Source organism: Schistocerca serialis, chromosome 2 (assembly GCF_023864345.2).
Source record: "Schistocerca serialis cubense isolate TAMUIC-IGC-003099 chromosome 2, iqSchSeri2.2, whole genome shotgun sequence".
Taxonomy (NCBI): domain Eukaryota; kingdom Metazoa; phylum Arthropoda; class Insecta; order Orthoptera; family Acrididae; genus Schistocerca; species Schistocerca serialis.
Window position 1 is genome coordinate 1,122,225,012 of NC_064639.1, and position 17,549 is coordinate 1,122,242,560.

A 17,549-nucleotide genomic window follows, 5' to 3' on the forward strand; every position below is an offset into this window, starting at 1 on the left:
TTTAAGCAAGACGTACTAAATGTATCTGCTACCATCTGTACCCGAAACCTTCGTAATCGCCTTCACGCGTCGGACCCGAGTGTCAATTGCTCACATCGAATAAGAAATTCATTTGATATTGACGGCGAGCTTTTTGCGCTGACTCAGCCACTGACGTGCGATCAGTTTGCACAAAACGCTAGGGCTCGTCCGGGATTTGAACCCGGGACCTCCTGCACCCTAAGCAGGAATCATACCCCTAGACCAACGAGCCCTGTGACACGGCGAATGCCAAATATTCCAGTCCCTCGATGTCGTCCAGGGTGCCCTGGAAGTCTCGTGTACGCTGGCGGGATGGGGGCGGCGCGAATTCCCGCGGTCGGCGGCCTTCCTGGGCTATTGGTACCTTCATGTAGAGCTGCCGCTGGGCTCGCACTGCCTGCTGCTGAGAAAGTGATTGCTTTTGCTGATATGACTTGCAATAACGACTGCGCGAAACGCCGCTATCTCGTTAGGGGTGCTACGGCAGACACCCTCTCGAGCACCCCGAAGACTTCTTGAGCCCTCGGCTGTGATGGGTTCCAGGCTGACAAAAGAACTGTCGTGTGTGCATTCGCGGACGAGAGAAAGTCTGAGGCAAGTTCGAGTGAACTAGGATGGACTCCTCGGGTCCGTCGTTTCCGTAGTGTAGCGGTTATCACGTCTGCTTCACACGCAGAAGGTCCCCGGTTCGATCCCGGGCGGGAACAGTATTTTCCTGCCTATGTCGTATTGTCCTCCAATGAGCCACGTCGTGTGTGGATCTGCTGCATGTCCCTTCGTTTGCAAGTACCACATTTATTGAATTTTTTAGTTACGATGGCAACATCACTATAAGTTGTCTGTGAAGTAAGGTGCACACAAGCAGTTTCCGTGGTGTAGCGGTTATCACGTCTGCCTAACACGCAGAAGGTCCCCGGTTCGATCCCGGGCGGAAACACTTTTTCATCACTTTAAGCAAGACGTACTAAATGTATCTGCTACCATCTGTACCCGAAACCTTCGTAATCGCCTTCACGCGTCGGACCCGAGTGTCAATTGCTCACATCGAATAAGAAATTCATTTGATATTGACGGCGAGCTTTTTGCGCTGACTCAGCCACTGACGTGCGATCAGTTTGCACAAAACGCTAGGGCTCGTCCCGGATTTGAACCCGGGACCTCCTGCACCCTAAGCAGGAATCATACCCCTAGACCAACGAGCCCTGTGACACGGCGAATGCCAAATATTCCAGTCCCTCGATGTCGTCCAGGGTGCCCTGGAAGTCTCGTGTACGCTGGCGGGATGGGGGCGGCGCGAATTCCCGCGGTCGGCGGCCTTCCTGGGCTATTGGTACCTTCATGTAGAGCTGCCGCTGGGCTCGCACTGCCTGCTGCTGAGAAAGTGATTGCTTTTGCTGATATGACTTGCAATAACGACTGCGCGAAACGCCGCTATCTCGTTAGGGGTGCTACGGCAGACACCCTCTCGAGCACCCCGAAGACTTCTTGAGCCCTCGGCTGTGATGGGTTCCAGGCTGACAAAAGAACTGTCGTGTGTGCATTCGCGGACGAGAGAAAGTCTGAGGCAAGTTCGAGTGAACTAGGATGGACTCCTCGGGTCCGTCGTTTCCGTAGTGTAGCGGTTATCACGTCTGCTTCACACGCAGAAGGTCCCCGGTTCGATCCCGGGCGGGAACAGTATTTTCCTGCCTATGTCGTATTGTCCTCCAATGAGCCACGTCGTGTGTGGATCTGCTGCATGTCCCTTCGTTTGCAAGTACCACATTTATTGAATTTTTTAGTTACGATGGCAACATCACTATAAGTTGTCTGTGAAGTAAGGTGCACACAAGCAGTTTCCGTGGTGTAGCGGTTATCACGTCTGCCTAACACGCAGAAGGTCCCCGGTTCGATCCCGGGCGGAAACACTTTTTCATCACTTTAAGCAAGACGTACTAAATGTATCTGCTACCATCTGTACCCGAAACCTTCGTAATCGCCTTCACGCGTCGGACCCGAGTGTCAATTGCTCACATCGAATAAGAAATTCATTTGATATTGACGGCGAGCTTTTTGCGCTGACTCAGCCACTGACGTGCGATCAGTTTGCACAAAACGCTAGGGCTCGTCCGGGATTTGAACCCGGGACCTCCTGCACCCTAAGCAGGAATCATACCCCTAGACCAACGAGCCCTGTGACACGGCGAATGCCAAATATTCCAGTCCCTCGATGTCGTCCAGGGTGCCCTGGAAGTCTCGTGTACGCTGGCGGGATGGGGGCGGCGCGAATTCCCGCGGTCGGCGGCCTTCCTGGGCTATTGGTACCTTCATGTAGAGCTGCCGCTGGGCTCGCACTGCCTGCTGCTGAGAAAGTGATTGCTTTTGCTGATATGACTTGCAATAACGACTGCGCGAAACGCCGCTATCTCGTTAGGGGTGCTACGGCAGACACCCTCTCGAGCACCCCGAAGACTTCTTGAGCCCTCGGCTGTGATGGGTTCCAGGCTGACAAAAGAACTGTCGTGTGTGCATTCGCGGACGAGAGAAAGTCTGAGGCAAGTTCGAGTGAACTAGGATGGACTCCTCGGGTCCGTCGTTTCCGTAGTGTAGCGGTTATCACGTCTGCTTCACACGCAGAAGGTCCCCGGTTCGATCCCGGGCGGGAACAGTATTTTCCTGCCTATGTCGTATTGTCCTCCAATGAGCCACGTCGTGTGTGGATCTGCTGCATGTCCCTTCGTTTGCAAGTACCACATTTATTGAATTTTTTAGTTACGATGGCAACATCACTATAAGTTGTCTGTGAAGTAAGGTGCACACAAGCAGTTTCCGTGGTGTAGCGGTTATCACGTCTGCCTAACACGCAGAAGGTCCCCGGTTCGATCCCGGGCGGAAACACTTTTTCATCACTTTAAGCAAGACGTACTAAATGTATCTGCTACCATCTGTACCCGAAACCTTCGTAATCGCCTTCACGCGTCGGACCCGAGTGTCAATTGCTCACATCGAATAAGAAATTCATTTGATATTGACGGCGAGCTTTTTGCGCTGACTCAGCCACTGACGTGCGATCAGTTTGCACAAAACGCTAGGGCTCGTCCGGGATTTGAACCCGGGACCTCCTGCACCCTAAGCAGGAATCATACCCCTAGACCAACGAGCCCTGTGACACGGCGAATGCCAAATATTCCAGTCCCTCGATGTCGTCCAGGGTGCCCTGGAAGTCTCGTGTACGCTGGCGGGATGGGGGCGGCGCGAATTCCCGCGGTCGGCGGCCTTCCTGGGCTATTGGTACCTTCATGTAGAGCTGCCGCTGGGCTCGCACTGCCTGCTGCTGAGAAAGTGATTGCTTTTGCTGATATGACTTGCAATAACGACTGCGCGAAACGCCGCTATCTCGTTAGGGGTGCTACGGCAGACACCCTCTCGAGCACCCCGAAGACTTCTTGAGCCCTCGGCTGTGATGGGTTCCAGGCTGACAAAAGAACTGTCGTGTGTGCATTCGCGGACGAGAGAAAGTCTGAGGCAAGTTCGAGTGAACTAGGATGGACTCCTCGGGTACGTCGTTTCCGTAGTGTAGCGGTTATCACGTCTGCTTCACACGCAGAAGGTCCCCGGCTCGATCCCGGGCGGGAACAGCATTTTCCTGCCTATGTCGTATTGTCCTCCAATGAGCCACGTCGTGTGTGGATCTGCTGCATGTCCCTTCGTTTGCAAGTACCACATTTATTGAATTTTTTAGTTACGATGGCAATATCACTATAAGTTGTCTGTGAAGTAAGGTGCACACAAGCATTTTCCGTGGTGTAGCGGTTATCACGTCTGCCTAACACGCAGAAGGTCCCCGGTTCGATCCCGGGCGGAAACACTTTTTCATCACTTTAAGCAAGACGTACTAAATGTATCTGCTACCATCTGTACCCGAAACCTTCGTAATCGCCTTCACGCGTCGGACCCGAGTGTCAATTGCTCACATCGAATAAGAAATTCATTTGATATTGACGGCGAGCTTTTTGCGCTGACTCAGCCACTGACGTGCGATCAGTTTGCACAAAACGCTAGGGCTCGTCCGGGATTTGAACCCGGGACCTCCTGCACCCTAAGCAGGAATCATACCCCTAGACCAACGAGCCCTGTGACACGGCGAATGCCAAATATTCCAGTCCCTCGATGTCGTCCAGGGTGCCCTGGAAGTCTCGTGTACGCTGGCGGGATGGGGGCGGCGCGAATTCCCGCGGTCGGCGGCCTTCCTGGGCTATTGGTACCTTCATGTAGAGCTGCCGCTGGGCTCGCACTGCCTGCTGCTGAGAAAGTGATTGCTTTTGCTGATATGACTTGCAATAACGACTGCGCGAAACGCCGCTATCTCGTTAGGGGTGCTACGGCAGACACCCTCTCGAGCACCCCGAAGACTTCTTGAGCCCTCGGCTGTGATGGGTTCCAGGCTGACAAAAGAACTGTCGTGTGTGCATTCGCGGACGAGAGAAAGTCTGAGGCAAGTTCGAGTGAACTAGGATGGACTCCTCGGGTCCGTCGTTTCCGTAGTGTAGCGGTTATCACGTCTGCTTCACACGCAGAAGGTCCCCGGCTCGATCCCGGGCGGGAACAGCATTTTCCTGCCTATGTCGTATTGTCCTCCAATGAGCCACGTCGTGTGTGGATCTGCTGCATGTCCCTTCGTTTGCAAGTACCACATTTATTGAATTTTTTAGTTACGATGGCAACATCACTATAAGTTGTCTGTGAAGTAAGGTGCACACAAGCAGTTTCCGTGGTGTAGCGGTTATCACGTCTGCCTAACACGCAGAAGGTCCCCGGTTCGATCCCGGGCGGAAACACTTTTTCATCACTTTAAGCAAGACGTACTAAATGTATCTGCTACCATCTGTACCCGAAACCTTCGTAATCGCCTTCACGCGTCGGACCCGAGTGTCAATTGCTCACATCGAATAAGAAATTCATTTGATATTGACGGCGAGCTTTTTGCGCTGACTCAGCCACTGACGTGCGATCAGTTTGCACAAAACGCTAGGGCTCGTCCCGGATTTGAACCCGGGACCTCCTGCACCCTAAGCAGGAATCATACCCCTAGACCAACGAGCCCTGTGACACGGCGAATGCCAAATATTCCAGTCCCTCGATGTCGTCCAGGGTGCCCTGGAAGTCTCGTGTACGCTGGCGGGATGGGGGCGGCGCGAATTCCCGCGGTCGGCGGCCTTCCTGGGCTATTGGTACCTTCATGTAGAGCTGCCGCTGGGCTCGCACTGCCTGCTGCTGAGAAAGTGATTGCTTTTGCTGATATGACTTGCAATAACGACTGCGCGAAACGCCGCTATCTCGTTAGGGGTGCTACGGCAGACACCCTCTCGAGCACCCCGAAGACTTCTTGAGCCCTCGGCTGTGATGGGTTCCAGGCTGACAAAAGAACTGTCGTGTGTGCATTCGCGGACGAGAGAAAGTCTGAGGCAAGTTCGAGTGAACTAGGATGGACTCCTCGGGTCCGTCGTTTCCGTAGTGTAGCGGTTATCACGTCTGCTTCACACGCAGAAGGTCCCCGGTTCGATCCCGGGCGGGAACAGTATTTTCCTGCCTATGTCGTATTGTCCTCCAATGAGCCACGTCGTGTGTGGATCTGCTGCATGTCCCTTCGTTTGCAAGTACCACATTTATTGAATTTTTTAGTTACGATGGCAACATCACTATAAGTTGTCTGTGAAGTAACGTGCACACAAGCAGTTTCCGTGGTGTAGCGGTTATCACGTCTGCCTAACACGCAGAAGGTCCCCGGTTCGATCCCGGGCGGAAACACTTTTTCATCACTTTAAGCAAGACGTACTAAATGTATCTGCTACCATCTGTACCCGAAACCTTCGTAATCGCCTTCACGCGTCGGACCCGAGTGTCAATTGCTCACATCGAATAAGAAATTCATTTGATATTGACGGCGAGCTTTTTGCGCTGACTCAGCCACTGACGTGCGATCAGTTTGCACAAAACGCTAGGGCTCGTCCGGGATTTGAACCCGGGACCTCCTGCACCCTAAGCAGGAATCATACCCCTAGACCAACGAGCCCTGTGACACGGCGAATGCCAAATATTCCAGTCCCTCGATGTCGTCCAGGGTGCCCTGGAAGTCTCGTGTACGCTGGCGGGATGGGGGCGGCGCGAATTCCCGCGGTCGGCGGCCTTCCTGGGCTATTGGTACCTTCATGTAGAGCTGCCGCTGGGCTCGCACTGCCTGCTGCTGAGAAAGTGATTGCTTTTGCTGATATGACTTGCAATAACGACTGCGCGAAACGCCGCTATCTCGTTAGGGGTGCTACGGCAGACACCCTCTCGAGCACCCCGAAGACTTCTTGAGCCCTCGGCTGTGATGGGTTCCAGGCTGACAAAAGAACTGTCGTGTGTGCATTCGCGGACGAGAGAAAGTCTGAGGCAAGTTCGAGTGAACTAGGATGGACTCCTCGGGTCCGTCGTTTCCGTAGTGTAGCGGTTATCACGTCTGCTTCACACGCAGAAGGTCCCCGGTTCGATCCCGGGCGGGAACAGTATTTTCCTGCCTATGTCGTATTGTCCTCCAATGAGCCACGTCGTGTGTGGATCTGCTGCATGTCCCTTCGTTTGCAAGTACCACATTTATTGAATTTTTTAGTTACGATGGCAACATCACTATAAGTTGTCTGTGAAGTAAGGTGCACACAAGCAGTTTCCGTGGTGTAGCGGTTATCACGTCTGCCTAACACGCAGAAGGTCCCCGGTTCGATCCCGGGCGGAAACACTTTTTCATCACTTTAAGCAAGACGTACTAAATGTATCTGCTACCATCTGTACCCGAAACCTTCGTAATCGCCTTCACGCGTCGGACCCGAGTGTCAATTGCTCACATCGAATAAGAAATTCATTTGATATTGACGGCGAGCTTTTTGCGCTGACTCAGCCACTGACGTGCGATCAGTTTGCACAAAACGCTAGGGCTCGTCCGGGATTTGAACCCGGGACCTCCTGCACCCTAAGCAGGAATCATACCCCTAGACCAACGAGCCCTGTGACACGGCGAATGCCAAATATTCCAGTCCCTCGATGTCGTCCAGGGTGCCCTGGAAGTCTCGTGTACGCTGGCGGGATGGGGGCGGCGCGAATTCCCGCGGTCGGCGGCCTTCCTGGGCTATTGGTACCTTCATGTAGAGCTGCCGCTGGGCTCGCACTGCCTGCTGCTGAGAAAGTGATTGCTTTTGCTGATATGACTTGCAATAACGACTGCGCGAAACGCCGCTATCTCGTTAGGGGTGCTACGGCAGACACCCTCTCGAGCACCCCGAAGACTTCTTGAGCCCTCGGCTGTGATGGGTTCCAGGCTGACAAAAGAACTGTCGTGTGTGCATTCGCGGACGAGAGAAAGTCTGAGGCAAGTTCGAGTGAACTAGGATGGACTCCTCGGGTCCGTCGTTTCCGTAGTGTAGCGGTTATCACGTCTGCTTCACACGCAGAAGGTCCCCGGTTCGATCCCGGGCGGGAACAGTATTTTCCTGCCTATGTCGTATTGTCCTCCAATGAGCCACGTCGTGTGTGGATCTGCTGCATGTCCCTTCGTTTGCAAGTACCACATTTATTGAATTTTTTAGTTACGATGGCAACATCACTATAAGTTGTCTGTGAAGTAAGGTGCACACAAGCAGTTTCCGTGGTGTAGCGGTTATCACGTCTGCCTAACACGCAGAAGGTCCCCGGTTCGATCCCGGGCGGAAACACTTTTTCATCACTTTAAGCAAGACGTACTAAATGTATCTGCTACCATCTGTACCCGAAACCTTCGTAATCGCCTTCACGCGTCGGACCCGAGTGTCAATTGCTCACATCGAATAAGAAATTCATTTGATATTGACGGCGAGCTTTTTGCGCTGACTCAGCCACTGACGTGCGATCAGTTTGCACAAAACGCTAGGGCTCGTCCGGGATTTGAACCCGGGACCTCCTGCACCCTAAGCAGGAATCATACCCCTAGACCAACGAGCCCTGTGACACGGCGAATGCCAAATATTCCAGTCCCTCGATGTCGTCCAGGGTGCCCTGGAAGTCTCGTGTACGCTGGCGGGATGGGGGCGGCGCGAATTCCCGCGGTCGGCGGCCTTCCTGGGCTATTGGTACCTTCATGTAGAGCTGCCGCTGGGCTCGCACTGCCTGCTGCTGAGAAAGTGATTGCTTTTGCTGATATGACTTGCAATAACGACTGCGCGAAACGCCGCTATCTCGTTAGGGGTGCTACGGCAGACACCCTCTCGAGCACCCCGAAGACTTCTTGAGCCCTCGGCTGTGATGGGTTCCAGGCTGACAAAAGAACTGTCGTGTGTGCATTCGCGGACGAGAGAAAGTCTGAGGCAAGTTCGAGTGAACTAGGATGGACTCCTCGGGTACGTCGTTTCCGTAGTGTAGCGGTTATCACGTCTGCTTCACACGCAGAAGGTCCCCGGCTCGATCCCGGGCGGGAACAGCATTTTCCTGCCTATGTCGTATTGTCCTCCAATGAGCCACGTCGTGTGTGGATCTGCTGCATGTCCCTTCGTTTGCAAGTACCACATTTATTGAATTTTTTAGTTACGATGGCAATATCACTATAAGTTGTCTGTGAAGTAAGGTGCACACAAGCATTTTCCGTGGTGTAGCGGTTATCACGTCTGCCTAACACGCAGAAGGTCCCCGGTTCGATCCCGGGCGGAAACACTTTTTCATCACTTTAAGCAAGACGTACTAAATGTATCTGCTACCATCTGTACCCGAAACCTTCGTAATCGCCTTCACGCGTCGGACCCGAGTGTCAATTGCTCACATCGAATAAGAAATTCATTTGATATTGACGGCGAGCTTTTTGCGCTGACTCAGCCACTGACGTGCGATCAGTTTGCACAAAACGCTAGGGCTCGTCCGGGATTTGAACCCGGGACCTCCTGCACCCTAAGCAGGAATCATACCCCTAGACCAACGAGCCCTGTGACACGGCGAATGCCAAATATTCCAGTCCCTCGATGTCGTCCAGGGTGCCCTGGAAGTCTCGTGTACGCTGGCGGGATGGGGGCGGCGCGAATTCCCGCGGTCGGCGGCCTTCCTGGGCTATTGGTACCTTCATGTAGAGCTGCCGCTGGGCTCGCACTGCCTGCTGCTGAGAAAGTGATTGCTTTTGCTGATATGACTTGCAATAACGACTGCGCGAAACGCCGCTATCTCGTTAGGGGTGCTACGGCAGACACCCTCTCGAGCACCCCGAAGACTTCTTGAGCCCTCGGCTGTGATGGGTTCCAGGCTGACAAAAGAACTGTCGTGTGTGCATTCGCGGACGAGAGAAAGTCTGAGGCAAGTTCGAGTGAACTAGGATGGACTCCTCGGGTACGTCGTTTCCGTAGTGTAGCGGTTATCACGTCTGCTTCACACGCAGAAGGTCCCCGGCTCGATCCCGGGCGGGAACAGCATTTTCCTGCCTATGTCGTATTGTCCTCCAATGAGCCACGTCGTGTGTGGATCTGCTGCATGTCCCTTCGTTTGCAAGTACCACATTTATTGAATTTTTTAGTTACGATGGCAACATCACTATAAGTTGTCTGTGAAGTAACGTGCACACAAGCAGTTTCCGTGGTGTAGCGGTTATCACGTCTGCCTAACACGCAGAAGGTCCCCGGTTCGATCCCGGGCGGAAACACTTTTTCATCACTTTAAGCAAGACGTACTAAATGTATCTGCTACCATCTGTACCCGAAACCTTCGTAATCGCCTTCACGCGTCGGACCCGAGTGTCAATTGCTCACATCGAATAAGAAATTCATTTGATATTGACGGCGAGCTTTTTGCGCTGACTCAGCCACTGACGTGCGATCAGTTTGCACAAAACGCTAGGGCTCGTCCGGGATTTGAACCCGGGACCTCCTGCACCCTAAGCGGGAATCATACCCCTAGACCAACGAGCCCTGTGACACGGCGAATGCCAAATATTCCAGTCCCTCGATGTCGTCCAGGGTGCCCTGGAAGTCTCGTGTACGCTGGCGGGATGGGGGCGGCGCGAATTCCCGCGGTCGGCGGCCTTCCTGGGCTATTGGTACCTTCATGTAGAGCTGCCGCTGGGCTCGCACTGCCTGCTGCTGAGAAAGTGATTGCTTTTGCTGATATGACTTGCAATAACGACTGCGCGAAACGCCGCTATCTCGTTAGGGGTGCTACGGCAGACACCCTCTCGAGCACCCCGAAGACTTCTTGAGCCCTCGGCTGTGATGGGTTCCAGGCTGACAAAAGAACTGTCGTGTGTGCATTCGCGGACGAGAGAAAGTCTGAGGCAAGTTCGAGTGAACTAGGATGGACTCCTCGGGTACGTCGTTTCCGTAGTGTAGCGGTTATCACGTCTGCTTCACACGCAGAAGGTCCCCGGCTCGATCCCGGGCGGGAACAGCATTTTCCTGCCTATGTCGTATTGTCCTCCAATGAGCCACGTCGTGTGTGGATCTGCTGCATGTCCCTTCGTTTGCAAGTACCACATTTATTGAATTTTTTAGTTACGATGGCAACATCACTATAAGTTGTCTGTGAAGTAACGTGCACACAAGCAGTTTCCGTGGTGTAGCGGTTATCACGTCTGCCTAACACGCAGAAGGTCCCCGGTTCGATCCCGGGCGGAAACACTTTTTCATCACTTTAAGCAAGACGTACTAAATGTATCTGCTACCATCTGTACCCGAAACCTTCGTAATCGCCTTCACGCGTCGGACCCGAGTGTCAATTGCTCACATCGAATAAGAAATTCATTTGATATTGACGGCGAGCTTTTTGCGCTGACTCAGCCACTGACGTGCGATCAGTTTGCACAAAACGCTAGGGCTCGTCCGGGATTTGAACCCGGGACCTCCTGCACCCTAAGCGGGAATCATACCCCTAGACCAACGAGCCCTGTGACACGGCGAATGCCAAATATTCCAGTCCCTCGATGTCGTCCAGGGTGCCCTGGAAGTCTCGTGTACGCTGGCGGGATGGGGGCGGCGCGAATTCCCGCGGTCGGCGGCCTTCCTGGGCTATTGGTACCTTCATGTAGAGCTGCCGCTGGGCTCGCACTGCCTGCTGCTGAGAAAGTGATTGCTTTTGCTGATATGACTTGCAATAACGACTGCGCGAAACGCCGCTATCTCGTTAGGGGTGCTACGGCAGACACCCTCTCGAGCACCCCGAAGACTTCTTGAGCCCTCGGCTGTGATGGGTTCCAGGCTGACAAAAGAACTGTCGTGTGTGCATTCGCGGACGAGAGAAAGTCTGAGGCAAGTTCGAGTGAACTAGGATGGACTCCTGGGGTCCGTCGTTTCCGTAGTGTAGCGGTTATCACGTCTGCTTCACACGCAGAAGGTCCCCGGTTCGATCCCGGGCGGGAACAGTATTTTCCTGCCTATGTCGTATTGTCCTCCAATGAGCCACGTCGTGTGTGGATCTGCTGCATGTCCCTTCGTTTGCAAGTACCACATTTATTGAATTTTTTAGTTACGATGGCAACATCACTATAAGTTGTCTGTGAAGTAAGGTGCACACAAGCAGTTTCCGTGGTGTAGCGGTTATCACGTCTGCCTAACACGCAGAAGGTCCCCGGTTCGATCCCGGGCGGAAACACTTTTTCATCACTTTAAGCAAGACGTACTAAATGTATCTGCTACCATCTGTACCCGAAACCTTCGTAATCGCCTTCACGCGTCGGACCCGAGTGTCAATTGCTCACATCGAATAAGAAATTCATTTGATATTGACGGCGAGCTTTTTGCGCTGACTCAGCCACTGACGTGCGATCAGTTTGCACAAAACGCTAGGGCTCGTCCGGGATTTGAACCCGGGACCTCCTGCACCCTAAGCAGGAATCATACCCCTAGACCAACGAGCCCTGTGACACGGCGAATGCCAAATATTCCAGTCCCTCGATGTCGTCCAGGGTGCCCTGGAAGTCTCGTGTACGCTGGCGGGATGGGGGCGGCGCGAATTCCCGCGGTCGGCGGCCTTCCTGGGCTATTGGTACCTTCATGTAGAGCTGCCGCTGGGCTCGCACTGCCTGCTGCTGAGAAAGTGATTGCTTTTGCTGATATGACTTGCAATAACGACTGCGCGAAACGCCGCTATCTCGTTAGGGGTGCTACGGCAGACACCCTCTCGAGCACCCCGAAGACTTCTTGAGCCCTCGGCTGTGATGGGTTCCAGGCTGACAAAAGAACTGTCGTGTGTGCATTCGCGGACGAGAGAAAGTCTGAGGCAAGTTCGAGTGAACTAGGATGGACTCCTGGGGTCCGTCGTTTCCGTAGTGTAGCGGTTATCACGTCTGCTTCACACGCAGAAGGTCCCCGGTTCGATCCCGGGCGGGAACAGTATTTTCCTGCCTATGTCGTATTGTCCTCCAATGAGCCACGTCGTGTGTGGATCTGCTGCATGTCCCTTCGTTTGCAAGTACCACATTTATTGAATTTTTTAGTTACGATGGCAACATCACTATAAGTTGTCTGTGAAGTAAGGTGCACACAAGCAGTTTCCGTGGTGTAGCGGTTATCACGTCTGCCTAACACGCAGAAGGTCCCCGGTTCGATCCCGGGCGGAAACACTTTTTCATCACTTTAAGCAAGACGTACTAAATGTATCTGCTACCATCTGTACCCGAAACCTTCGTAATCGCCTTCACGCGTCGGACCCGAGTGTCAATTGCTCACATCGAATAAGAAATTCATTTGATATTGACGGCGAGCTTTTTGCGCTGACTCAGCCACTGACGTGCGATCAGTTTGCACAAAACGCTAGGGCTCGTCCGGGATTTGAACCCGGGACCTCCTGCACCCTAAGCAGGAATCATACCCCTAGACCAACGAGCCCTGTGACACGGCGAATGCCAAATATTCCAGTCCCTCGATGTCGTCCAGGGTGCCCTGGAAGTCTCGTGTACGCTGGCGGGATGGGGGCGGCGCGAATTCCCGCGGTCGGCGGCCTTCCTGGGCTATTGGTACCTTCATGTAGAGCTGCCGCTGGGCTCGCACTGCCTGCTGCTGAGAAAGTGATTGCTTTTGCTGATATGACTTGCAATAACGACTGCGCGAAACGCCGCTATCTCGTTAGGGGTGCTACGGCAGACACCCTCTCGAGCACCCCGAAGACTTCTTGAGCCCTCGGCTGTGATGGGTTCCAGGCTGACAAAAGAACTGTCGTGTGTGCATTCGCGGACGAGAGAAAGTCTGAGGCAAGTTCGAGTGAACTAGGATGGACTCCTCGGGTCCGTCGTTTCCGTAGTGTAGCGGTTATCACGTCTGCTTCACACGCAGAAGGTCCCCGGCTCGATCCCGGGCGGGAACAGCATTTTCCTGCCTATGTCGTATTGTCCTCCAATGAGCCACGTCGTGTGTGGATCTGCTGCATGTCCCTTCGTTTGCAAGTACCACATTTATTGAATTTTTTAGTTACGATGGCAACATCACTATAAGTTGTCTGTGAAGTAACGTGCACACAAGCAGTTTCCGTGGTGTAGCGGTTATCACGTCTGCCTAACACGCAGAAGGTCCCCGGTTCGATCCCGGGCGGAAACACTTTTTCATCACTTTAAGCAAGACGTACTAAATGTATCTGCTACCATCTGTACCCGAAACCTTCGTAATCGCCTTCACGCGTCGGACCCGAGTGTCAATTGCTCACATCGAATAAGAAATTCATTTGATATTGACGGCGAGCTTTTTGCGCTGACTCAGCCACTGACGTGCGATCAGTTTGCACAAAACGCTAGGGCTCGTCCAGGATTTGAACCCGGGACCTCCTGCACCCTAAGCAGGAATCATACCCCTAGACCAACGAGCCCTGTGACACGGCGAATGCCAAATATTCCAGTCCCTCGATGTCGTCCAGGGTGCCCTGGAAGTCTCGTGTACGCTGGCGGGATGGGGGCGGCGCGAATTCCCGCGGTCGGCGGCCTTCCTGGGCTATTGGTACCTTCATGTAGAGCTGCCGCTGGGCTCGCACTGCCTGCTGCTGAGAAAGTGATTGCTTTTGCTGATATGACTTGCAATAACGACTGCGCGAAACGCCGCTATCTCGTTAGGGGTGCTACGGCAGACACCCTCTCGAGCACCCCGAAGACTTCTTGAGCCCTCGGCTGTGATGGGTTCCAGGCTGACAAAAGAACTGTCGTGTGTGCATTCGCGGACGAGAGAAAGTCTGAGGCAAGTTCGAGTGAACTAGGATGGACTCCTCGGGTCCGTCGTTTCCGTAGTGTAGCGGTTATCACGTCTGCTTCACACGCAGAAGGTCCCCGGTTCGATCCCGGGCGGGAACAGTATTTTCCTGCCTATGTCGTATTGTCCTCCAATGAGCCACGTCGTGTGTGGATCTGCTGCATGTCCCTTCGTTTGCAAGTACCACATTTATTGAATTTTTTAGTTACGATGGCAACATCACTATAAGTTGTCTGTGAAGTAACGTGCACACAAGCAGTTTCCGTGGTGTAGCGGTTATCACGTCTGCCTAACACGCAGAAGGTCCCCGGTTCGATCCCGGGCGGAAACACTTTTTCATCACTTTAAGCAAGACGTACTAAATGTATCTGCTACCATCTGTACCCGAAACCTTCGTAATCGCCTTCACGCGTCGGACCCGAGTGTCAATTGCTCACATCGAATAAGAAATTCATTTGATATTGACGGCGAGCTTTTTGCGCTGACTCAGCCACTGACGTGCGATCAGTTTGCACAAAACGCTAGGGCTCGTCCGGGATTTGAACCCGGGACCTCCTGCACCCTAAGCAGGAATCATACCCCTAGACCAACGAGCCCTGTGACACGGCGAATGCCAAATATTCCAGTCCCTCGATGTCGTCCAGGGTGCCCTGGAAGTCTCGTGTACGCTGGCGGGATGGGGGCGGCGCGAATTCCCGCGGTCGGCGGCCTTCCTGGGCTATTGGTACCTTCATGTAGAGCTGCCGCTGGGCTCGCACTGCCTGCTGCTGAGAAAGTGATTGCTTTTGCTGATATGACTTGCAATAACGACTGCGCGAAACGCCGCTATCTCGTTAGGGGTGCTACGGCAGACACCCTCTCGAGCACCCCGAAGACTTCTTGAGCCCTCGGCTGTGATGGGTTCCAGGCTGACAAAAGAACTGTCGTGTGTGCATTCGCGGACGAGAGAAAGTCTGAGGCAAGTTCGAGTGAACTAGGATGGACTCCTCGGGTCCGTCGTTTCCGTAGTGTAGCGGTTATCACGTCTGCTTCACACGCAGAAGGTCCCCGGCTCGATCCCGGGCGGGAACAGCATTTTCCTGCCTATGTCGTATTGTCCTCCAATGAGCCACGTCGTGTGTGGATCTGCTGCATGTCCCTTCGTTTGCAAGTACCACATTTATTGAATTTTTTAGTTACGATGGCAACATCACTATAAGTTGTCTGTGAAGTAACGTGCACACAAGCAGTTTCCGTGGTGTAGCGGTTATCACGTCTGCCTAACACGCAGAAGGTCCCCGGTTCGATCCCGGGCGGAAACACTTTTTCATCACTTTAAGCAAGACGTACTAAATGTATCTGCTACCATCTGTACCCGAAACCTTCGTAATCGCCTTCACGCGTCGGACCCGAGTGTCAATTGCTCACATCGAATAAGAAATTCATTTGATATTGACGGCGAGCTTTTTGCGCTGACTCAGCCACTGACGTGCGATCAGTTTGCACAAAACGCTAGGGCTCGTCCAGGATTTGAACCCGGGACCTCCTGCACCCTAAGCAGGAATCATACCCCTAGACCAACGAGCCCTGTGACACGGCGAATGCCAAATATTCCAGTCCCTCGATGTCGTCCAGGGTGCCCTGGAAGTCTCGTGTACGCTGGCGGGATGGGGGCGGCGCGAATTCCCGCGGTCGGCGGCCTTCCTGGGCTATTGGTACCTTCATGTAGAGCTGCCGCTGGGCTCGCACTGCCTGCTGCTGAGAAAGTGATTGCTTTTGCTGATATGACTTGCAATAACGACTGCGCGAAACGCCGCTATCTCGTTAGGGGTGCTACGGCAGACACCCTCTCGAGCACCCCGAAGACTTCTTGAGCCCTCGGCTGTGATGGGTTCCAGGCTGACAAAAGAACTGTCGTGTGTGCATTCGCGGACGAGAGAAAGTCTGAGGCAAGTTCGAGTGAACTAGGATGGACTCCTCGGGTCCGTCGTTTCCGTAGTGTAGCGGTTATCACGTCTGCTTCACACGCAGAAGGTCCCCGGTTCGATCCCGGGCGGGAACAGTATTTTCCTGCCTATGTCGTATTGTCCTCCAATGAGCCACGTCGTGTGTGGATCTGCTGCATGTCCCTTCGTTTGCAAGTACCACATTTATTGAATTTTTTAGTTACGATGGCAACATCACTATAAGTTGTCTGTGAAGTAACGTGCACACAAGCAGTTTCCGTGGTGTAGCGGTTATCACGTCTGCCTAACACGCAGAAGGTCCCCGGTTCGATCCCGGGCGGAAACACTTTTTCATCACTTTAAGCAAGACGTACTAAATGTATCTGCTACCATCTGTACCCGAAACCTTCGTAATCGCCTTCACGCGTCGGACCCGAGTGTCAATTGCTCACATCGAATAAGAAATTCATTTGATATTGACGGCGAGCTTTTTGCGCTGACTCAGCCACTGACGTGCGATCAGTTTGCACAAAACGCTAGGGCTCGTCCAGGATTTGAACCCGGGACCTCCTGCACCCTAAGCAGGAATCATACCCCTAGACCAACGAGCCCTGTGACACGGCGAATGCCAAATATTCCAGTCCCTCGATGTCGTCCAGGGTGCCCTGGAAGTCTCGTGTACGCTGGCGGGATGGGGGCGGCGCGAATTCCCGCGGTCGGCGGCCTTCCTGGGCTATTGGTACCTTCATGTAGAGCTGCCGCTGGGCTCGCACTGCCTGCTGCTGAGAAAGTGATTGCTTTTGCTGATATGACTTGCAATAACGACTGCGCGAAACGCCGCTATCTCGTTAGGGGTGCTACGGCAGACACCCTCTCGAGCACCCCGAAGACTTCTTGAGCCCTCGGCTGTGATGGGTTCCAGGCTGACAAAAGAACTGTCGTGTGTGCATTCGCGGACGAGAGAAAGTCTGAGGCAAGTTCGAGTGAACTAGGATGGACTCCTCGGGTCCGTCGTTTCCGTAGTGTAGCGGTTATCACGTCTGCTTCACACGCAGAAGGTCCCCGGCTCGATCCCGGGCGGGAACAGCATTTTCCTGCCTATGTCGTATTGTCCTCCAATGAGCCACGTCGTGTGTGGATCTGCTGCATGTCCCTTCGTTTGCAAGTACCACATTTATTGAATTTTTTAGTTACGATGGCAACATCACTATAAGTTGTCTGTGAAGTAACGTGCACACAAGCAGTTTCCGTGGTGTAGCGGTTATCACGTCTGCCTAACACGCAGAAGGTCCCCGGTTCGATCCCGGGCGGAAACACTTTTTCATCACTTTAAGCAAGACGTACTAAATGTATCTGCTACCATCTGTACCCGAAACCTTCGTAATCGCCTTCACGCGTCGGACCCGAGTGTCAATTG

General features: G+C 53.4%; 54 non-coding genes across 54 annotated transcripts; 36 read left to right on the plus strand and 18 right to left on the minus strand.

Moving 5' to 3' along the window:
* Positions 1-181: 181 nt before the first annotated feature.
* Positions 182-253, minus strand: Trnap-agg (transfer RNA proline (anticodon AGG)). Its single transcript has one exon. It is a non-coding gene; the product is annotated as a tRNA-Pro (tRNA).
* A 402-nt stretch (positions 254-655) lies between these two features.
* Trnav-cac (transfer RNA valine (anticodon CAC)) lies at positions 656-728 on the plus strand. The gene has a single exon. It is a non-coding gene; the product is annotated as a tRNA-Val (tRNA).
* Positions 729-885: 157 nt separating this feature from the next.
* On the plus strand, positions 886-958 carry Trnav-aac (transfer RNA valine (anticodon AAC)). Its single transcript has one exon. It is a non-coding gene; the product is annotated as a tRNA-Val (tRNA).
* Positions 959-1,151: 193 nt separating this feature from the next.
* On the minus strand, positions 1,152-1,223 carry Trnap-agg (transfer RNA proline (anticodon AGG)). Its single transcript has one exon. It is a non-coding gene; the product is annotated as a tRNA-Pro (tRNA).
* A 402-nt stretch (positions 1,224-1,625) lies between these two features.
* Trnav-cac (transfer RNA valine (anticodon CAC)) lies at positions 1,626-1,698 on the plus strand. The gene has a single exon. It is a non-coding gene; the product is annotated as a tRNA-Val (tRNA).
* A 157-nt stretch (positions 1,699-1,855) lies between these two features.
* Trnav-aac (transfer RNA valine (anticodon AAC)) lies at positions 1,856-1,928 on the plus strand. The gene has a single exon. It is a non-coding gene; the product is annotated as a tRNA-Val (tRNA).
* Positions 1,929-2,121: 193 nt separating this feature from the next.
* On the minus strand, positions 2,122-2,193 carry Trnap-agg (transfer RNA proline (anticodon AGG)). Its single transcript has one exon. It is a non-coding gene; the product is annotated as a tRNA-Pro (tRNA).
* A 402-nt stretch (positions 2,194-2,595) lies between these two features.
* On the plus strand, positions 2,596-2,668 carry Trnav-cac (transfer RNA valine (anticodon CAC)). Its single transcript has one exon. It is a non-coding gene; the product is annotated as a tRNA-Val (tRNA).
* A 157-nt stretch (positions 2,669-2,825) lies between these two features.
* On the plus strand, positions 2,826-2,898 carry Trnav-aac (transfer RNA valine (anticodon AAC)). The gene has a single exon. It is a non-coding gene; the product is annotated as a tRNA-Val (tRNA).
* Positions 2,899-3,091: 193 nt separating this feature from the next.
* On the minus strand, positions 3,092-3,163 carry Trnap-agg (transfer RNA proline (anticodon AGG)). Its single transcript has one exon. It is a non-coding gene; the product is annotated as a tRNA-Pro (tRNA).
* Positions 3,164-3,565: 402 nt separating this feature from the next.
* Trnav-cac (transfer RNA valine (anticodon CAC)) lies at positions 3,566-3,638 on the plus strand. The gene has a single exon. It is a non-coding gene; the product is annotated as a tRNA-Val (tRNA).
* A 157-nt stretch (positions 3,639-3,795) lies between these two features.
* Trnav-aac (transfer RNA valine (anticodon AAC)) lies at positions 3,796-3,868 on the plus strand. The gene has a single exon. It is a non-coding gene; the product is annotated as a tRNA-Val (tRNA).
* A 193-nt stretch (positions 3,869-4,061) lies between these two features.
* Trnap-agg (transfer RNA proline (anticodon AGG)) lies at positions 4,062-4,133 on the minus strand. The gene has a single exon. It is a non-coding gene; the product is annotated as a tRNA-Pro (tRNA).
* Positions 4,134-4,535: 402 nt separating this feature from the next.
* Positions 4,536-4,608, plus strand: Trnav-cac (transfer RNA valine (anticodon CAC)). The gene has a single exon. It is a non-coding gene; the product is annotated as a tRNA-Val (tRNA).
* Positions 4,609-4,765: 157 nt separating this feature from the next.
* Positions 4,766-4,838, plus strand: Trnav-aac (transfer RNA valine (anticodon AAC)). The gene has a single exon. It is a non-coding gene; the product is annotated as a tRNA-Val (tRNA).
* A 193-nt stretch (positions 4,839-5,031) lies between these two features.
* Positions 5,032-5,103, minus strand: Trnap-agg (transfer RNA proline (anticodon AGG)). Its single transcript has one exon. It is a non-coding gene; the product is annotated as a tRNA-Pro (tRNA).
* Positions 5,104-5,505: 402 nt separating this feature from the next.
* Trnav-cac (transfer RNA valine (anticodon CAC)) lies at positions 5,506-5,578 on the plus strand. Its single transcript has one exon. It is a non-coding gene; the product is annotated as a tRNA-Val (tRNA).
* A 157-nt stretch (positions 5,579-5,735) lies between these two features.
* On the plus strand, positions 5,736-5,808 carry Trnav-aac (transfer RNA valine (anticodon AAC)). Its single transcript has one exon. It is a non-coding gene; the product is annotated as a tRNA-Val (tRNA).
* A 193-nt stretch (positions 5,809-6,001) lies between these two features.
* Positions 6,002-6,073, minus strand: Trnap-agg (transfer RNA proline (anticodon AGG)). Its single transcript has one exon. It is a non-coding gene; the product is annotated as a tRNA-Pro (tRNA).
* Positions 6,074-6,475: 402 nt separating this feature from the next.
* Trnav-cac (transfer RNA valine (anticodon CAC)) lies at positions 6,476-6,548 on the plus strand. Its single transcript has one exon. It is a non-coding gene; the product is annotated as a tRNA-Val (tRNA).
* A 157-nt stretch (positions 6,549-6,705) lies between these two features.
* On the plus strand, positions 6,706-6,778 carry Trnav-aac (transfer RNA valine (anticodon AAC)). The gene has a single exon. It is a non-coding gene; the product is annotated as a tRNA-Val (tRNA).
* Positions 6,779-6,971: 193 nt separating this feature from the next.
* On the minus strand, positions 6,972-7,043 carry Trnap-agg (transfer RNA proline (anticodon AGG)). Its single transcript has one exon. It is a non-coding gene; the product is annotated as a tRNA-Pro (tRNA).
* Positions 7,044-7,445: 402 nt separating this feature from the next.
* Trnav-cac (transfer RNA valine (anticodon CAC)) lies at positions 7,446-7,518 on the plus strand. The gene has a single exon. It is a non-coding gene; the product is annotated as a tRNA-Val (tRNA).
* A 157-nt stretch (positions 7,519-7,675) lies between these two features.
* Positions 7,676-7,748, plus strand: Trnav-aac (transfer RNA valine (anticodon AAC)). The gene has a single exon. It is a non-coding gene; the product is annotated as a tRNA-Val (tRNA).
* A 193-nt stretch (positions 7,749-7,941) lies between these two features.
* Positions 7,942-8,013, minus strand: Trnap-agg (transfer RNA proline (anticodon AGG)). Its single transcript has one exon. It is a non-coding gene; the product is annotated as a tRNA-Pro (tRNA).
* A 402-nt stretch (positions 8,014-8,415) lies between these two features.
* Positions 8,416-8,488, plus strand: Trnav-cac (transfer RNA valine (anticodon CAC)). The gene has a single exon. It is a non-coding gene; the product is annotated as a tRNA-Val (tRNA).
* Positions 8,489-8,645: 157 nt separating this feature from the next.
* Trnav-aac (transfer RNA valine (anticodon AAC)) lies at positions 8,646-8,718 on the plus strand. The gene has a single exon. It is a non-coding gene; the product is annotated as a tRNA-Val (tRNA).
* Positions 8,719-8,911: 193 nt separating this feature from the next.
* Trnap-agg (transfer RNA proline (anticodon AGG)) lies at positions 8,912-8,983 on the minus strand. The gene has a single exon. It is a non-coding gene; the product is annotated as a tRNA-Pro (tRNA).
* Positions 8,984-9,385: 402 nt separating this feature from the next.
* Positions 9,386-9,458, plus strand: Trnav-cac (transfer RNA valine (anticodon CAC)). The gene has a single exon. It is a non-coding gene; the product is annotated as a tRNA-Val (tRNA).
* Positions 9,459-9,615: 157 nt separating this feature from the next.
* Positions 9,616-9,688, plus strand: Trnav-aac (transfer RNA valine (anticodon AAC)). The gene has a single exon. It is a non-coding gene; the product is annotated as a tRNA-Val (tRNA).
* Positions 9,689-9,881: 193 nt separating this feature from the next.
* Trnap-agg (transfer RNA proline (anticodon AGG)) lies at positions 9,882-9,953 on the minus strand. The gene has a single exon. It is a non-coding gene; the product is annotated as a tRNA-Pro (tRNA).
* Positions 9,954-10,355: 402 nt separating this feature from the next.
* Positions 10,356-10,428, plus strand: Trnav-cac (transfer RNA valine (anticodon CAC)). Its single transcript has one exon. It is a non-coding gene; the product is annotated as a tRNA-Val (tRNA).
* A 157-nt stretch (positions 10,429-10,585) lies between these two features.
* Trnav-aac (transfer RNA valine (anticodon AAC)) lies at positions 10,586-10,658 on the plus strand. The gene has a single exon. It is a non-coding gene; the product is annotated as a tRNA-Val (tRNA).
* A 193-nt stretch (positions 10,659-10,851) lies between these two features.
* Positions 10,852-10,923, minus strand: Trnap-agg (transfer RNA proline (anticodon AGG)). The gene has a single exon. It is a non-coding gene; the product is annotated as a tRNA-Pro (tRNA).
* Positions 10,924-11,325: 402 nt separating this feature from the next.
* On the plus strand, positions 11,326-11,398 carry Trnav-cac (transfer RNA valine (anticodon CAC)). The gene has a single exon. It is a non-coding gene; the product is annotated as a tRNA-Val (tRNA).
* A 157-nt stretch (positions 11,399-11,555) lies between these two features.
* Trnav-aac (transfer RNA valine (anticodon AAC)) lies at positions 11,556-11,628 on the plus strand. The gene has a single exon. It is a non-coding gene; the product is annotated as a tRNA-Val (tRNA).
* A 193-nt stretch (positions 11,629-11,821) lies between these two features.
* Trnap-agg (transfer RNA proline (anticodon AGG)) lies at positions 11,822-11,893 on the minus strand. Its single transcript has one exon. It is a non-coding gene; the product is annotated as a tRNA-Pro (tRNA).
* A 402-nt stretch (positions 11,894-12,295) lies between these two features.
* On the plus strand, positions 12,296-12,368 carry Trnav-cac (transfer RNA valine (anticodon CAC)). Its single transcript has one exon. It is a non-coding gene; the product is annotated as a tRNA-Val (tRNA).
* A 157-nt stretch (positions 12,369-12,525) lies between these two features.
* Trnav-aac (transfer RNA valine (anticodon AAC)) lies at positions 12,526-12,598 on the plus strand. Its single transcript has one exon. It is a non-coding gene; the product is annotated as a tRNA-Val (tRNA).
* Positions 12,599-12,791: 193 nt separating this feature from the next.
* Positions 12,792-12,863, minus strand: Trnap-agg (transfer RNA proline (anticodon AGG)). The gene has a single exon. It is a non-coding gene; the product is annotated as a tRNA-Pro (tRNA).
* A 402-nt stretch (positions 12,864-13,265) lies between these two features.
* Trnav-cac (transfer RNA valine (anticodon CAC)) lies at positions 13,266-13,338 on the plus strand. Its single transcript has one exon. It is a non-coding gene; the product is annotated as a tRNA-Val (tRNA).
* Positions 13,339-13,495: 157 nt separating this feature from the next.
* On the plus strand, positions 13,496-13,568 carry Trnav-aac (transfer RNA valine (anticodon AAC)). Its single transcript has one exon. It is a non-coding gene; the product is annotated as a tRNA-Val (tRNA).
* Positions 13,569-13,761: 193 nt separating this feature from the next.
* On the minus strand, positions 13,762-13,833 carry Trnap-agg (transfer RNA proline (anticodon AGG)). Its single transcript has one exon. It is a non-coding gene; the product is annotated as a tRNA-Pro (tRNA).
* A 402-nt stretch (positions 13,834-14,235) lies between these two features.
* On the plus strand, positions 14,236-14,308 carry Trnav-cac (transfer RNA valine (anticodon CAC)). The gene has a single exon. It is a non-coding gene; the product is annotated as a tRNA-Val (tRNA).
* Positions 14,309-14,465: 157 nt separating this feature from the next.
* Trnav-aac (transfer RNA valine (anticodon AAC)) lies at positions 14,466-14,538 on the plus strand. The gene has a single exon. It is a non-coding gene; the product is annotated as a tRNA-Val (tRNA).
* A 193-nt stretch (positions 14,539-14,731) lies between these two features.
* On the minus strand, positions 14,732-14,803 carry Trnap-agg (transfer RNA proline (anticodon AGG)). Its single transcript has one exon. It is a non-coding gene; the product is annotated as a tRNA-Pro (tRNA).
* A 402-nt stretch (positions 14,804-15,205) lies between these two features.
* Positions 15,206-15,278, plus strand: Trnav-cac (transfer RNA valine (anticodon CAC)). Its single transcript has one exon. It is a non-coding gene; the product is annotated as a tRNA-Val (tRNA).
* A 157-nt stretch (positions 15,279-15,435) lies between these two features.
* On the plus strand, positions 15,436-15,508 carry Trnav-aac (transfer RNA valine (anticodon AAC)). Its single transcript has one exon. It is a non-coding gene; the product is annotated as a tRNA-Val (tRNA).
* Positions 15,509-15,701: 193 nt separating this feature from the next.
* On the minus strand, positions 15,702-15,773 carry Trnap-agg (transfer RNA proline (anticodon AGG)). Its single transcript has one exon. It is a non-coding gene; the product is annotated as a tRNA-Pro (tRNA).
* A 402-nt stretch (positions 15,774-16,175) lies between these two features.
* Trnav-cac (transfer RNA valine (anticodon CAC)) lies at positions 16,176-16,248 on the plus strand. The gene has a single exon. It is a non-coding gene; the product is annotated as a tRNA-Val (tRNA).
* Positions 16,249-16,405: 157 nt separating this feature from the next.
* Positions 16,406-16,478, plus strand: Trnav-aac (transfer RNA valine (anticodon AAC)). The gene has a single exon. It is a non-coding gene; the product is annotated as a tRNA-Val (tRNA).
* A 193-nt stretch (positions 16,479-16,671) lies between these two features.
* Positions 16,672-16,743, minus strand: Trnap-agg (transfer RNA proline (anticodon AGG)). The gene has a single exon. It is a non-coding gene; the product is annotated as a tRNA-Pro (tRNA).
* A 402-nt stretch (positions 16,744-17,145) lies between these two features.
* Positions 17,146-17,218, plus strand: Trnav-cac (transfer RNA valine (anticodon CAC)). The gene has a single exon. It is a non-coding gene; the product is annotated as a tRNA-Val (tRNA).
* A 157-nt stretch (positions 17,219-17,375) lies between these two features.
* Positions 17,376-17,448, plus strand: Trnav-aac (transfer RNA valine (anticodon AAC)). The gene has a single exon. It is a non-coding gene; the product is annotated as a tRNA-Val (tRNA).
* The last annotated feature ends 101 nt before the right edge of the window (positions 17,449-17,549 follow it).